The sequence below is a fragment of the Pongo pygmaeus genome, chromosome 16, assembly GCF_028885625.2.
Source record: "Pongo pygmaeus isolate AG05252 chromosome 16, NHGRI_mPonPyg2-v2.0_pri, whole genome shotgun sequence".
Taxonomy (NCBI): domain Eukaryota; kingdom Metazoa; phylum Chordata; class Mammalia; order Primates; family Hominidae; genus Pongo; species Pongo pygmaeus.
In genome coordinates, this window is record NC_072389.2 from 71276819 (window position 1) to 71293349 (window position 16531).

Here is a 16531-nt window from a genome sequence, read left to right on the forward strand (position 1 = left end):
TGGGTGCCTGTAAACCCAGCTACGCAGGAAGCTGAGGCAGGAGAATCGCTTGAACCCAGGAGGCAGAAGTTGCAGTGAGCCTAGGTTGCGCCACTGCACTCCAGCCTGGGTGATGGAGTGAGAGCCTGTCCCCCCACAAAAAAAAAAAAAAAAAAGAGTCTCTTCATTTGAACCATCCTGACTCAAATCGTTTTTCTTTCTCTTTTTCTTTTTTTTTTCCTTTTGACAGGCTCACTGCAATCTCTGTGTCCTGGGTTTAAGTGATCCTTCACCTCAGCCTCCCGAGTAGCTGAGACTACAGGTGTGTGCCACCTTGCCTGGCTAATTTTTGTATTTTTAGTAGAGATGGGTTTTTACCATGTGATATGGTTAGGGTTTGTGTCCCTACCCAAATCTCATCTTGAATTGTAATCCCCATAATCCCCATGTGTCAAGGGAGAGGCCAGGTGGAGGTTAGTTGAATCATGGGGGCAGTTTCCCACATGCTGTTCTCGTGATAGTGAGTTCTCACAGGATCTGATGGTTTTATAAGGGGCTCTTCCCCCATCACTCAGCACTTCTCCTTCCTGCCGCCACATGAAGAAGGTGCCTTGCTTATCCTTTGCCTTATGCCATGATTGTAAGTTTCCTGAGACCTCCCCAGCCATGCTGAACTGTGAGTCAATTAAACCTCTTTCCTTTATAAATTACCCAGTCTTGGACAGTTCTTTATAGCAGTATGAAAACAGACTAATACACCATGTTGCTCAGGCTGGTCCTGAACTCCTGGGCTCAAGCAATTCGCTCATCTTGGCCTCCCAGAGTGCTGGGATTGCAGGCGTGAGCCACTGCTCCTGGATGAAATCCTTTTCCTTTTGGGATCCTGACAGACACAGCATTAAAGAGTACTTTTGAAATACATTTTAAAATACATTCTTGATAGATACTGTCAAATTGTATTGCAGAAAGGTCATATCAGTTTACACTCCCATTAGTAGAGTATGAAAGCCTGATGAGATGGGCTCTTGAGGTTGCAATAGATTTTTGAAGGCACTCAGTTTCCTGTTTGTTATCTAGTGCCTTCATCTCTGATGTCACTCATATACAGAAGGTTCTGCCTAGGCCATCTAAAGAAAAGTCATTCATGACACAGGTGAAAATATTGAGATAAGCAGTATTATATTATTTACAAACCTGAAATTCTAAGTACAAGAAGAGACCCTGGATTGTGTTGTGAAAACAAGTCTTTTTGATTGATGTATAGGGAAGAACACATTCTGGCTGGGCATACAAATAGTGTGGTGTGGTTAGGGAATGTCAGCTCATGTGCAGGTTATAGCGTAAACATTAACCTAGGAAACCAATGGGGATGCCGTGCTGTTACTCTTAAGGTCTTAGTACTCATGTTGTGGAAGAATTCCTACTTCATCTTCCTAGTCCTGACTTTAAGAGAACAGTTTTTAGGTACATGGATTGTGAGAAGGAGAAAGAATCCACAAAGACATCTTTGTGGACATTCCCTACTTCTACTCAAATGAGAGGTAACCGCTGACATTTTAATCAATGATTGCTAGAACAGGGCTGAGATTTTAGCTAAGTGATTCCCATGTTTATCCTATAGCTGACTGGTAACACAGGTAGAAACATTGTGCTTTTCCATTTTCTTACAAAATAACGAGACACCTAGTGGGCACAACATGAAAATACTGTCATGGGAGATGGTGAATTCAGTCAATACCCAGGTGAGTGATATTTAGTAACTGCCCCAATGTTTAATTCTACAAAAGTAGTTTGGGCCAGGCTTGGAGGCTCATGCCTGTAATTCCAGCACTTTGGGAGGCTTAGGCTGGTGGATTGCCTGAGCTCAGGAATTCGAGACCAGCCTAGGCAACATGACGAAACCCTGTCTCTACAAAAAAATGCAAAAATTTGTTGGGCGTGGTGACGTGCGCCTGTAGTCCCAACTACCTGGGAGGCTGAGGTGGGAGGATCACCTGAGCCTGAGGAGGTTGAGGCTGCAGTGAGCCTAGATCACACCACTGCACTCCAGTCTGGGTGACAAAGCGAGACCTAGTCCTCTTAGAGAAATACCCAGGTCCAGAAATCAGACCAACCATTGACTCATACTGGATAATTAAAATATACTTATTGTCATATATTTTAAAGCACTCATAGTTTTCAAAGTTCTTTCAACACAAACTTTCTTTCCATAACACTAAGAACATACAATAGTCTCCCCCACTGGGCTGTGGGCTCCCTTAGAAAAGGGGCCACACCAGTTTCCTCCCAGCACAAGCCTAGTGTGTAGTACATAAAGAATACATAAAGAATAGGGACTTTGGTAGCAGTTTGATGACTGAACTACCCTAGCAGGTGGGATAATTTCTGTTTTTTTTCTAGGTGAGAAAACAAAAAATCAGGCCGGGCACAGTGGCTCATGCCTGTAATCCCAGCACTTTGGGAATCTGAGGTGAATGGATCACTTGAGGCCGGAAGTTCGAGACCAGCCTGGCCAAGATAGCAAAACCACATCTCTACTAAAAATATAAAAATTAGCCAGGCATGATGATGCATGCCTGTAATCCTAGCTACTCAAGAGGCTGAGGCATGAGAATCACTTGAACCTTGGAGGCAGAGGTTGCAGTGAGCCAAGACTGCGCCGCTGTACTCCAGCCTGGGCCACAGAGCGAGACTCTGTCTCAAAAAACAAAACAAAAAAACAAAGAGTAGAGAGAGTTGTCCTCCAGTTAAATAAGTATAAAAGCCAACCGTGAACCACACCCTATATACCTTGACCTTTGCCCATGCCCCAACAGACCTTTTGGGAAAGCCTCCTTGCTGACATAAATGCCTACTGGCCTTCCCCTCTGTTTTGAGTTACCAGCATCCATCTTTATTCCATCACCAGGGACCCTTTTGGAAGGTCATAGTATCTAAGTTAGTAGTGGTCAATCCACGAACCAAGTGAGGCCCCAGTGGGAGGCCTTCCTCAGAGGATCTTCTATGTTAGATCACCTGATATCATACTCTACTTTCATCTCATGATGGGGTTAATGCATTTCTATCCTCGTAGATCACATGCTCAATTAAGTATCTGGAGTGTAGATGGAGTAATAACATACTTATGTTACCAAGGTTCAGCCAAGGGACTTATAAATCCCAAGGTGTCCCTGGCCAGACTTTGTCTTTGGAAAGTACATTATAAAGAGTTCTCATCACATAGCATGTGAAAGGGTCACAAAACCTGGGAGATTACCTGGGCCAATGTTTCTCAAATTGGGGTTCAGGGACCCTTGAGAGTTCTACTGATGAGTTCTTAGGGCCTTGACATTATCTAAAAGTATATTTTAGATTTCCCTCTATGATTATCTACAATTAACCTACACTTCTGGACCACCTGGCTAGCCACCACGTAAGTGAATCTTGACACAAGGTTTCACTTTTCTGCACAAACTATTTAACATATTCTAGTACCCAGTAATCAACTAAAATAATATGTAACTTTTAAAATTAAAATAATATGTAACTTTTAAAAGTTAGATGTGGACTGAGGGTACGGTGGCTCACACCTGTAATCCCAGCACTCTGGGAGGCTGAGGCAGGCGGATTGCTTGAATCTAGGAGTTCGAGATCAGCCTGGGCAATATGGTGAAACCCCATCTCTACTAAAAAAAAAAAAAAATACAAAAAATTAGCCAGGCATGGTGTCATGCTCCTGTAGTCCCAGCTACTTGGGAGGCTGAGGTGGGAGAATCACCTGAGCCCAAAAAGTTGAGGCTGCAGTGAGCTGAGATGGCACCACTGCACTCCAGCCTGGGCAACCAGAGTGAGACCCTGTTTCAATCAATCAAATCAAATAAAATGTAGATGTAATTCATACGCCATAAATGCATCCTTTTAAAGTCTACAATTTAGTGGTTTTTGGTATACTCATAAGGTTGTGCAACCATCACCGCTATAGAATTTCAGGGCATTTTCATCACCCTCCCCCCACCTCAAAAACCCCAAACCCATTAGCAGTCCATTTCCCTCTCTCCCCAACCCCTGGCAACCACTAATCTACTCTCTGTCTCTTTGGATTTGCCTATTCTGGACATTTTATATAGCTGGAATCGTATGACATGTGGCCTTTGTGTATGGCTTCTTTCATTTAGCATGTTTTCAATATTCATCCATGCTGTAGCATGCACCAGCACTTCATTCCTTTTCGTTGCCATTGTATCCCATTGTTTATCCACCACCAATCAGTTGATGGACATTTGGGTTGTTTTCACTTTCTGGCCATTATGAATAATACTGCTATGAAAAACTTGTAATTCCGGGCCGGGCACGGTGGCTCACTCCTGTAATCCCAGCACTTTGGGAGGCCGAGGCGGGCGGATTACGAGGTCAGGAGATTGAGACCATCCTGGTTAACATGGTGAAACCCCGTCTCTACTAAAAATACAAAAAATTAGCTGGGCGTGGTGGCGGGTGCCTGTAGTCCCAGCTACTCGGGAGACTGAGGCAGGAGAATGGCGTGAACACGGGAGGTGGAGCTTACAGTGAGCCGAGATCATGCCACTGCACTCCAGCCTGGACAACAGAGCAAGACTCTGTCTCAAAAAAAGAAAAGAAAAGAAAAGAAAAACTTGCAATTCCAACTTAAAAAACTGGGGTCTACAAGTCTTCAGATATGTTCTTGGGGCTCTGTGACTTCTCAAATTTGAGAAATACTGAATCAGACTCCACCGCTTAATAAAGAAAAAAATTGATCAGGTCCCACTCACAGTTAATGGAAGCTTCTACGACTAGATTTGTAGCACAAGCTGCTGTCTTTCTTATCTATAAGGAGTGGACATCTTGTTTTAGGGCCTTCCCAAATCATCTGTTCAATTCTTTCCAGGAGAGGGCTGCAATTAGCAGTATGGTTAACATTTAACTAATAATACTGATGTATGTTGGTTTAGCCCAGATGCTGGCAGCTTTTAATTCTCCAAACTCCTGGCCTGAATACTGATCATGTTTCCTCAGGCTAAAAGCCAGCAAAAAGAATCACCTGGCCAAACATCCCCATTCAGTCTGCTTTCCTTAGAATGGCCTCCCAGGGGAGCTCTCTGGGCAAACAAAGTTGTTGACCTAGTTTGAAGGCCTGGAAAATTATCATGTGAGTCACTGGGACAACAGAGCAAAGTGCCAGGCCCCTGAGAAACTGTAAGCACAGGTTTCCGATGTCATCTGTGTCCTCATAGGCTGAGAGAGGAGTCCCATAGCGGCCTGCCACTTTTCACCCAGCTGCTCCTCCAAGTGCTTTCCAAGCTCCTTGGCCCTGTGCATGGTGCCGCAGGGGCCCATTCCTGTTTTCCTCCCAGCAGTCTCTGCAAACAGCAACTGAGAGAGTGACAGCTCAGTTGTAGGAAACCAAAACAAAACCGGATACTTAGCGGAAGTCCTGTGGTGGTGTTTGGAGCAAAGGCCACAAGCCCTCTCTGGGAAGGAAGTGCTGAAGCAGCTACAAAAATTTCAAACTGAAGACCAGGAATCCAGAGGCAGTATTTTAAAATAATACTCACATGAGCGAGGCAGGGCCTTGCAAAAGAGCACCTACACATTACTTAAGGAGTGTTTTATAATGTTTTGAAGATGCTACTTCCTAAATTACACAAAGAGCTAGGGAAACTTAGCCAGAAAAGCAATGTGGGTAAAACTGTTGTTACATTCAGATGGGTTGGACAGTTTGTAGCCTAGATGTCAGAAAGAGTGCTAAAACCTCCATGGGTCCTCATATAACTTCCCTGGGCATAAAGGACTCCTTGAGAAGGGTGAGTATCAAAGCAGAGGCTTCTAAATATTCAGGATAGCATGAAGACAGAAAGAGTACATGTTGACAGGACTAGGTGAGGAGACAGTTCATTCATGGCTTTTTTTTTTTTTTTTTTGGTAACACTTGATTTTTTCAACACTTATACTAGGGTCTTCATCAGGAGGATGTGGATGTTTAACATATCATTAGGTCCGGGATCATTTAAATCCATGTTTGGTGAGTGCTTTAAGAGAGTGAGTGATTATTAAATTCCTTCCATTGTAGGAATGGCAAATGAAATCTCCTTGATGGTTTTAGAGGAAAAGCTTTTGTGTCTGGAAGAGCTAGAAGACAATTCAATCACCAAGTTTTGGTGTCTTTAGCCCCACTCCTCTCATTCTCCTCACTTCACTTCTTTCCTTTTTTCTTTCTGCCTCTGTCTACTTCTGACAGAGCAGGTGAACAAACAGCAGATGTGCAGAAAGAGGGTGTTCACTTCCCACCCTGGTGCTGTTGCTGCAGACTGCTTTAGAGCTGCTGTCTCCGGGTCTCAGGCAAAGTGCCAGCATCAATCTTTGTCATCAAAATCCCCGTGTCTGCCCTGTGTGCTGGGTGCCCTGGAGAGCCAGCAGGCCAGTTCCAGGCATGCATTTGGGTAGGTAGAAGACTGAAGGAGGGACTAGAGAAAACATTCAGAATTAGATAATAAAGATGAAGGAGAGGCAGAATCAAGTAAAAGTAAATATTTCACCGGTCTGACTGTGTCTTACTGATGCATACAGTAGTGTGCCAGTAACGCTGTTCATTTCAACTTTTTGCAATGATGGAAATGTTGTATATCCATGCTGTCTGATACAGTAGCTACACATGGGTACTGAATACTTGAAATGTGGAAAGCGAGGATGTTTTTATTCAGTTTAATTTTTGTTTATTTATTTATTTTTTGAGACAGAGTCTCACTCTGTCGCCCAGGCTAGAGTGCAGTGGCGTGACCTCGACTCATTGCAACCTCTGCTTCCCAGGTTCAAGCAATTCTCGTGCCTCAGCCTCCCTAATAGCTGGAATGACATGTGCATGCCACCATACCTGGCTAATTTTTGCATTTTCAGTAGAGATGGGGTTTCAGCATATTGGCTAGGCTGGTCTTGAACTCCTGACCTCAAGTGATCCACCCACTTCGGCCTCCCAAATTGCTAGGATTATAGGCATGAGCCACCACACCCAGCCCAGTTTAATTTTAATTAATTTAAATGCAAATAGTCATTTGTGGCTGGTGACTACTGTATTAGAGACACTAATGTTTCATTGTTTGTTTTTTTTGAAATAAGGTCTCTCTGTGTTGCCCAGGATAGAGTACAGTGGTGCGATCATGGCTCACTGCAACCTCCGTCGTCTCCTGGGCTCAAGCTATCCTCCCACTTCAGCCTGCTGAGTAGCTAGGACTACAGGTGAATGCCACCATGTCCAGCTAATTTTTATATTTTTAGTAAAGATGGGGTTTCACCATGTTGCTCAAGCTGGTCTCAAACTCCTGGGCTCAGGTGATGTGCCCGCCTCGGCCTCCCAAAGTGCTGGGATTATAGGTGTGAGCACCCTCACCCAGCCAAGACACTGGTGTTTTAAAAGATAACAGAGAAACATAGGACACCAGACATTAGTGTTGGAGTTCTGGGGTCAGATCCCAGCTCTTCTATATATATTTGTTATTAGCTTGTAAAGAAGACACTCAACCTCTCTGTACTGCTTTTCATACAACTGTAACAGGGGGTTAATAATGTTTACCTTATGGTATTGTTATGATAGGTATGGTGGATGGAGGCTTGGATGGGAGGAAGGAGTCATTGACAAGTGTGGTCTATCAACAAAACTGGCCATAAGTATCCAGAAGAGACAGAGGCCCAGGGGATGTGTACCTTTTCACAAACCAGGCAACCCTGGATTACCAATTGTGTTGCCATATTGTTGCAGTTGCATTAAGATGTCACATTCATAGCTCTTTTTACTTTTTCAATGTTTTCATTGGAATCTTTCACTTTTATTCTGAGAAACAGATGTTAAAAGAAAAACTGCAGCCAAATTAAATTTAAAAGAGTTTAATTGAGCAAAGAACAATTTGTGAATTGGGCAGCCTCCTGAGCCAGAGTATGCTCAGAGACTCCAGCGCAGCTGCATGGTGGAAGATTTATGGGCAGAAAAAGGAAAATGACAAACAGAAAAAAGAAGTGAGGAACAGAAACAGCTGGATTGGTTACAGTTCGGTGTTTGCCTTATTTGAACACGTTTGAACAGTTGGCCATCCTTGACTGGCCAAAACTCAATGATTGACACAAAAGTAGACTATAGCCTGTATACAGCTCCATTTAGGTTATAGTTCATGATGTACAGAGAAACCTTTAGGCTGAACTTAAGATATGCAAGGAGGCAGCTTTATGCTAAACTTGATTTAACACTGGTAAGGCAAAGGCTATCAGTTGGATTTTCCAGATGAGAACACGGGCCAGGTACAGTGGTTTACGCCTGTAGTCCCAGCACTTCGGGAAGCCAAGGTGGGAGAATCACTTCAGGCCAGGAGTTTGAGACCAGCCTGGGGAGCATGGTAAAACCCCGTCTCTACTAAAAATACAAAAATTAGCCAGGCACGGTGGCGCACACCTGTAATCTCAGCTACCCGGGAGGCTGAGGCAGGAGAATAACTTGAACTTGGGAGGTGGAGGTTGCAGTGAGCTAAGGTCATGCCACTGCATTCCAGCCTGGGCGACAGTGAGAGACTCCGTCTCAGAAAAAAAAAAAAAAAAGTGCATAACAAAACCTTCTCTCTGGAAGACAGCAACTGCAGTCTTTACCACCGGAGAATCTCATATATGGCTTCCACATGGCTGTGAATAAATGATTTTGTCCTGCGATCTCCTCCTTTGTCTGGCTGAGTTTATAAAGTGCTTGCTACTCAGGCATCAAGAGTATTTCAGCAGACCTCTGCACATCCATTTGCTTATCCTTTCATCCTATAATTATTTAATTACCTTCTTTTAGTGCCTGTAAATAAGAGCTCTGTCATCTGAGAAAAGCCCAGGAAAAATAGAAGGACCGCAGAATTTATTTTATTTTATTTTATTTATTTATTTTTTGAGACTGAGTTTTGCTCTTGTCGCCCAGGCTGGAGTGCAATGGCACGATCTCGATTCACTGCAAACTCTGCCACTGGGGTTCAAGTGATTCTCCTGCCTCAGCCTCCAGAGGAGCTGGGACTATAGGCACGCACCACTACATCTGGTTAATTTTGTATTTTGAGTTAACTTCAGGTGATTCGCCTGCCTCGGCCTCCCAAAGTGCTGGGATTACAGGTGTGAGCCACTGCACCTGGCCAGAAGGGCCGTAGAATTGAAATTCAGGTAGGAAAACCACTTTCCCATCTTGGCATGCACAACGATGCCCCCTGTTGACTGAGGCATGCCAGCTGAAAAACAACAACAACAACAAAGAGTAAGAAAAAAACCAAAATAAAACAAAACAGCCCTCCCCGCAATAACAACCAGCTTTATTGAGGTATAATCGTTGTACAATAAATTGTCCTACTTAAAAGGCACAATCTGATGAGTTTTAACATGCGCATATGCTGGTGAAACCACCGCAGTCAAGATAATGAACGTTTCTATCCCAGACAGCTTTTCCATTTCAGGGCAAACGGGGTGAGCACCTAGTTCAATACTATGTGGTAAAAGCTATACCCTCCTTTTAAAAATAATAGCACCGGCCCCTGCAGGGCCTTATTTATTTATTTATTTATTTATTTTGTAGAGATAAGGTCTCCCTATATTGCCCAGGCTGGTCTCAAAACTCCTAGGCTCAAGTGATCCTCCTGCCTTGGCCTCCCAAAGTGCTGGGATTACTGGTGTGGGCCACCACACCCGGCTAAGGGCCCTCTTTATTTCAGTGTCTATTCTCATTGGAAAGAGAGCCCTCCATTTGATCTGTATGTGGCCTTTCCTCCTTCTGTCTAGTTACAAGGCTTCTTATTCTGTTGAGGGCTAACTTCTGCGGTGCTCTGGTTCTTATCCTCTTCCACCTTTCTAGAGATTCCTTGCTAGGGAGCAGTCTCTCTTTCTGCTGAATCATCCACTTATGTACTAGCTCCTTTTCAATAGTAAAAACAAACACAAACGAAACAAATAAACAAAATTAGTACCTCTTTCTGCCTCCCTCTTCCTCCCTTTAGGCACCCCTTGCTGTACCTCATGCCTTCTTTTCTCGGCCAGACTTCCAGAAATAATTGTCCAAACTCACTCTCTCTCTCCACTTCCTCACTTCCCTCACTCTCTTAAAGCCACCCCCGCCACCACCACACAGATACTATTCTTGACTAGGTCACTCACTACTTCCCTGTTGCTCAGTCCACTGGACCCAACTCAATCCTTATCATACTCAGACACTGTTGACCACTCTGTCCTTTAAAAAATAGCTTTGTTTTTACAAAAGCAATTGATGCTTTACAAAAAAAAAAAAAGCCAACAATAAATGAAAGCATTAGGAGGCTCCTCCATGGTTCACTCGGTCTCACTGCTGCAAACAGGGCCAGTACTGCAAGAACTCTCAGCAGCCAGACAGCCACCCAGTGCAGCTGCCCGATTCACAGAGCAGCCCCAGGAAGTCCCAGAAATTAGTCACTGTAGCCTTCTAATTTGGGGAAATTTTCTTTTTTTTCTCTTCTTTTTTTTTTTTTTTTTTTGAGACGAAGTCTCACTCTGTTGCCCAAGCTGGAGTGCAGTGGTGTGATCTTGGCTCACTGCAACCTCCACCTCCCGGGTTTAAGCGATTCTCCTGCCTCAGCCTCCCGAGTAGCTGGGGCTACAGGCACATGCCACCATGCCCAGCTAATTTTTTTGTATTTTTAGTAGAGACGGAGTTTCACTATGTTGGCCAGGCTGGTCTTGAACTCCTGACCTTGTGATCAGCCCGCCTCAGTCTCCCAAAGTGCTGGGATTACAGGCGTGAGCCACCGCACTCAGCTGGGAAATTTTCATACTTGCTCTATCATAGACATTATGGAAGCTATGGGAATTTTTTTTTTTTTTGAGACGGAGTCTCGCTCTGTGGCCTAGGCTGGAGTGCAGTGCCGCGATCTCGGCTCACTGCAACCTCCGCCTCCTGGGTTCAAGCGATTCTCCTCTCTCAGCCTCCCAAGTAGCTGGGATTACAGGCACGCACCACCAAGCCTGGGTAATTTTTGTTTTTGTTTTTTGTTTTTGAGACAGAGTTTTGCTCTTGTTGCCCAGGCTGGAGTGCAGTGGCGCGACTTCGGCTCACTGCAACCTCTGCCTCCCAGGTTCAAGTGATTCTCCTGCTTTAGCCTCCCGAGTAGCTGGGATTACAGGCATGTGCCACCACGCCTGGCTAATTTTGTATTTTTAGTAGAGACAGGGTTACTCCGTGTTGGTCAGGGTGGTCTCGAACTCCCAACCTCAGGTGATCTGCCCGCCTCAGCCTCCCAAAGTGCTGGGATTACAGATGTGAGCCACCATGCCCGACCTTGTATTTTTAGTAGAGATGGGGTTTCACCATGTTGGTCAGGCTGGTATCGAACTCCTGACCTCATGATCCACCCGCCTCAGGCTCCCAAAGTGCTGGGATTACAGGCGTGAGCCACTGCACCCAGCTAGAAAAATTTTATATAAATAAGTACATACATACATGATTGGATGTGGTGGCTCACGCCTGTAATCCCAGCGCTTTGGGAGGCCAAGATAGGTGGATCATCTGAGGTTGGGAGTTCAAGACTAGTCTGACCAATATGGTGAAACCCCATCTCCACTAAAAATACAAAAATTAGCTGGATGTGGTGGCACGTGCCTGTAATCCCAACTACTTGGGAGGCTGAGACAGGAGAATCGCTTGAACCTGGGAGGCAGAGGTTTCAGTGAGTTGAGATCGCGCCACTGCACTCCAGCCTGGACCACAGAACAAGATTCCATCTCAAAAAAGAAAAAAAAAAGGAAGGAATGCCATCATCCCAAACCAGGTGCTCTGGGAATGGGGTTGGCAGATTAACAAACAAACAAACAAACAAACAAATGTACATACATATATAAACAGAGAAGGGCCTATATTCAGTAACTCTTCAATTCTGGTCCTAAAAGTGGCTTTCAATCCTGCCCTAGAGATGACACAATCCTGGATCTACGTAACTAGCCCATGTTGGTCACTTTGAGCAGGAAGCCAGTCAGGGCATGGCTTTCCTGATAGCTACCAGTCATGTTCCCCTCCTTAAAGCTTATCTTTAAGAGAATGACAGGAACAAAGCACACAGACATATGGGATCTTGGGAGGCTGACCAAGCCATTTTAAAGGCTTATGCATTTTTAGACACATACAGAAAAATGGGTTTCTCATGACCAGCGTTTTTTACCCAGCATAAGAAGGAAATAAAAGTCACCGCCAAAATCCCACCGCCCATAGCATCCATACAAATTTTGGTGAATATCCTTTAGACATCTTTATGCAGTATATATACCTAGAGGTATATGAATATAGTTTCACATATGTTGGATGATAATTTATATGTTATTCTGTAATTGCTACATTTACTGAGAATATGCAATGGGGAGATTTCCAAGTCAATAACCGTAGACTAACACCATGATTGTTAATGATCAACAGCTATTTGTAATATTTACAAACCATGATTTATGCAACCTTTCTCTTATTGTTGGCCATTTCGGTTGTTTGAATTGTTTAATATTGTAAACTACACGTGAAAAACATCCTGTGTTCCGCTTTTGTGCAATTTTCTCCTCGGTAATTTCTAGAAGTGGACAAGTTCAATACAATGGTGTGTCCATTTTATGATACAGTTACCTAACTGTCTTCTGGAAATTTTACTCCTACCAACACTGGATTTAAGGACATGTTTGCCCCACTGTCAACAACATTGAGTTTTATCGATTTCTGATTTTAGATATGGGTCTTGTAGTCTGATTCTGTTTTTGGACTAAATTAAATATTTTTCTTTCAATAACAGTTTATTTCATCACATAATTTCAATTATTAGATGTGACTTTAATTCTGTCTTTCTATTTTGTTTTCTATTGTTATGCTTGCTTGGCATATATTGTTTTCTGTCTTTCAGTAAAGTATATGTTCTTCAGATTTTTTTTCTTCCGGTAATTTTGAGAGGATTTTACCTGCTTTAAAAAAGTTCTAGGCCAGGCGCGGTGGCTCATGCCTGTAATCCCAGCACTTCGGGAGGCCAAGCTGGGTAGATCACTTTGAGGTCAGGAGTTCGAGACTAGCCTGGCCAACATGGTGAAACCCCGTCTCTACTAAAAATACAAAAAATTAGTCGGGCATGGTGGTATGTACCTGTAATCCCAGCTACTTGGGAGGCTGAGGCATAAGAATTGCTTGAACCCCGGGAGGCGGAGGGCAGTGAGCCAAGATCATGCCACTGCACTCCAGCCTGGGTGACAGAGTGAGACTGTGTCTCAAAACATAAAAAAAAGATTTTTTAAAGTTCTGTAAGTGGACATTTGTGCCTTTCATATACACTTAGTTTTGTTTTTCTCAAAGAATGCAATATTTACTCCATTCTAATAATAATAATAATAGCTAACATTAACTGTAGGTTTACTGTGTCCTCGTAATAACCCTATGAGGTGGATGAAAATATGTTTTCCTTCCTTCCTCCAACTTGCTCATATCTCTAGGCTTGGGTCATCTAATCTGCGTGCTTTGTGTACTTCTCAAATTCCTTTGGCTGAGTGCAAGAAGGTGAGGTGGGAGGATCCTGGAGCCCAGGAGTTTGAATCCAGCCTGGGCATGAGAGTGAGATCTTGTCTCTAAAAAAAATAAAGAAAAATTCCTTTCTGCAGGGCATGATGGCTCATGCTTGTAATCCCAGCAGTCTGAGAGGCAGCACTCAGGAGGCAGCCATGAGAATCGCTTGAATCTGGGAAGCAGAGGTTGCAGTGAGCCTAGATTGTGCCACTGCACTCCAGCCTGGGCGACAGACTTTGGGACATCCTCCCAAAGTGCTGGGATTACAGGCATGACCCACTGCATCTGGCCCACATTAAAAAAAATAGGATAAAGCAATAAAAACCAAGACAATCTAAAACATCAAACTTCAGGCTTTTGCCAAAGAATATAATTTTCTTTTTCTTCAGACGGAGTCTTGCTCTGTTGACCAAGCTGGAGTGCAGTGGCACAATCTTGGCTCAATGCAACCTCTGCCTCCCTGGTTCAAGTGATTCTCCTACCTCAGCCTCCGGAGCAGCTGGGATTACAGGTTCGTATCACCACACCTGGCTAATTTTTGTATTTTTAGTAGAGACAGGGTTTCCCCATGTTGGCTGGGCTGGTCTCGAACCCCTGACCTCAGGTGATCTGCCCACCTCAGCCTCCCAAAGTGCTGGGATTACAGGCATGAGCCACCACGCCTGGCCCAGAATACACTTTTAATTGGGTGCTATTTAGCACTTGTCTCCTTGTTGAAAGAATTTATATTTATGAAATATTGCTTAAAGTAACTTTTTGCATCATAGGATGATTTTACAACTGTGTGCATCTGTCAGGATATTTTCTTCTCTTTTGTTTTTTTATTTTAATTCCTAAGATATTATCAGCTAGTGATACTTTCTTTAAGCTATTAACAGATTTGCCAATATGTTTACTAGCTCCTTTGCTCACAGTTGCACTTGGCTCCCACTTTTTTCTTCAGAGTTCAATTTCTTTCTTTCTGAACATATCCTTGAATAGCTCTTTCAGCAAGAGTGTGTAAAAAGCGAACTCGGGCTAACTTTGGCAGCACGTATACTAAAATTAGAACAATACAAAAGATTAGCATGGTCCCTGTGCAAGGATGACACACAAATTCATGATGCAAAAAATTCCTTTTTAAAAAATAAAATAAACTCAGTTTTGTTTTTTTTTTTCAGATAGGGTCTCACTTTGTCACACAGGGCACAGACTGGAGTGCAGTGGTGTGAGAACAGCTCACTGCAGTCTCCAACTTTTGGGCTTAAGCCATCCTCCTGCCTCACCTCCCAAGTAGGTGAGATTACAAAAGCATGCCACCATGCCTGGCTGATTTTTTGTATTTTTTTGTAGAGACAGGGTTTTGCCACATTGCCCAGGCTGGTCTCAAACTCCTGAGCTCAAATGACCCACCCACCTTGGCCTCCCAAAGTGCTTAATCTTTGTTATGTCTGGAAATGTCTTGAGGGAGAGTGTAAAAGTGTTTGATTCTGTTACTGTTCCTCAGCACTCGGGAGGTGATAGTCCATAGTCTGGCATCTACTGTTGCTCATGAGAAGTCTGCTATAAGTCTAATAATAGTCATGCCTTTGTAAGATAAGCTTTATCATCTCTGGCAATTTTAAGATTTTTCTCTTTGACTTTGATGCTCTATAATTCTACTTCAATGTGTTTAGGTGAGATGTGTTGTTATTTTCGTTGGCTAGGAGACTTCAGTTTGAAAAATCAAATATTTAACATTTCACTCATTATTTCTCCAAATATTTCCTCTCCTTTATTTTCTTTATTTGTAACTTCTATTGGATATATGTGGGGTCTTCTCATTTTATTCTCTACATCTCTGGTTTTTTAAAAGTTTCCTTATCTTGTTACCTGTTTTGCTGCATTTTGGATGATTTTTTAAAATCCAGTTTCCAATTCATTAATTTCACTTTAGCAATGTCTAATATACTATGTAATTTGTCTGTTAAGTGCTTTTCACAATGATGATGATGATGATGATGATGATGATGATTTTTGAGATGGAATCTCGCTCTGTTGCCCAGGCTGGAGTGCTGTGGCACAATCTCGGCTCACTGCAACCTCCACCTCCCAGGTTTAAGTGATTCTCGTGCCTCAGCCTCCCAAGTAGCTAGGATTACAGGCGCCTGCCACCACACCTGGCTAATTTTTGTATTTTTAGTAGAGACAGAGTTTCGCCATGTTGGCCAGGCTGGTCTCGAACTCCTGACCTCAAGTGATCCACCCGCCTTGGCTTCCCAAAGGGCTGGCATTACAAGCATGAGCCACTGCGCCTGGCCCACAATTATTATATTTTTTTACTTCTGAAATTTCTAATTGGTTCTTTGACCACATTGGTACTTTTAAATATAGTGTCCTGTTTATGACCTAAGGTATCCATTCCTTAAACACTTTAGAGAAACTTCTTTAAAAATCTCTGTAGATTGTTCTATTATTTTGAGTTTTCAGGGTATATATTTTCTTGTTTGTTGTTTCTGCCTCTCCCTCTTATAGTCTCTCTCGGTGACATCTCCTTATGTGATTTGTAATTTTTCACTTTGAGCATCTATGCAGCAGGATTGTTTCCGAAGGAGTTCTGTGTGCCATTTGAAGGTGTTTCTAATAGGGCAGTTTCACAATTTGCTATTTCCAAGACCCTGCAGATGTCACTAACTATGGAAGAGTTTTGTTTTGTTTTTTGTTGTTGTTGTTGTTGTTGTTTTTGAGATAGATCAAGTGGCACGATCTCAGCTCACTGCAACCTCCTTCTCCCAGGTTCAAGCGATTCTCCTGCCTCAACCCCCTAATCCCTGTGGCTGGGATTACAGGTGTGTGCCACCACGCCCGGCTGTATGGAAGAGTTTTGGGTTTTTTTTTTTTTTAAGAGGAAGTTTCGCTCTCGTTGCCCAAGTTGGAGTGCAATGGCGCGATCTCGGCTTACCGCAACCTCCGCCTCCCGGGTTCAAGTGATTCTCCTGCCTCAGCATCCCGAGTAGCTGGGATTACAGGCATGCACCACCATGC

General features: G+C 43.4%; 1 non-coding gene across 1 annotated transcript; it reads left to right on the top strand.

Annotated features, from left to right (window-relative positions):
- Nucleotides 1-14542: 14542 nt before the first annotated feature.
- On the top strand, nt 14543-14647 carry LOC129014747 (U6 spliceosomal RNA). Its single transcript, XR_008494293.1, has one exon. It is a non-coding gene; the product is annotated as a U6 spliceosomal RNA (small nuclear RNA).
- Nucleotides 14648-16531: the final 1884 nt, after the last annotated feature.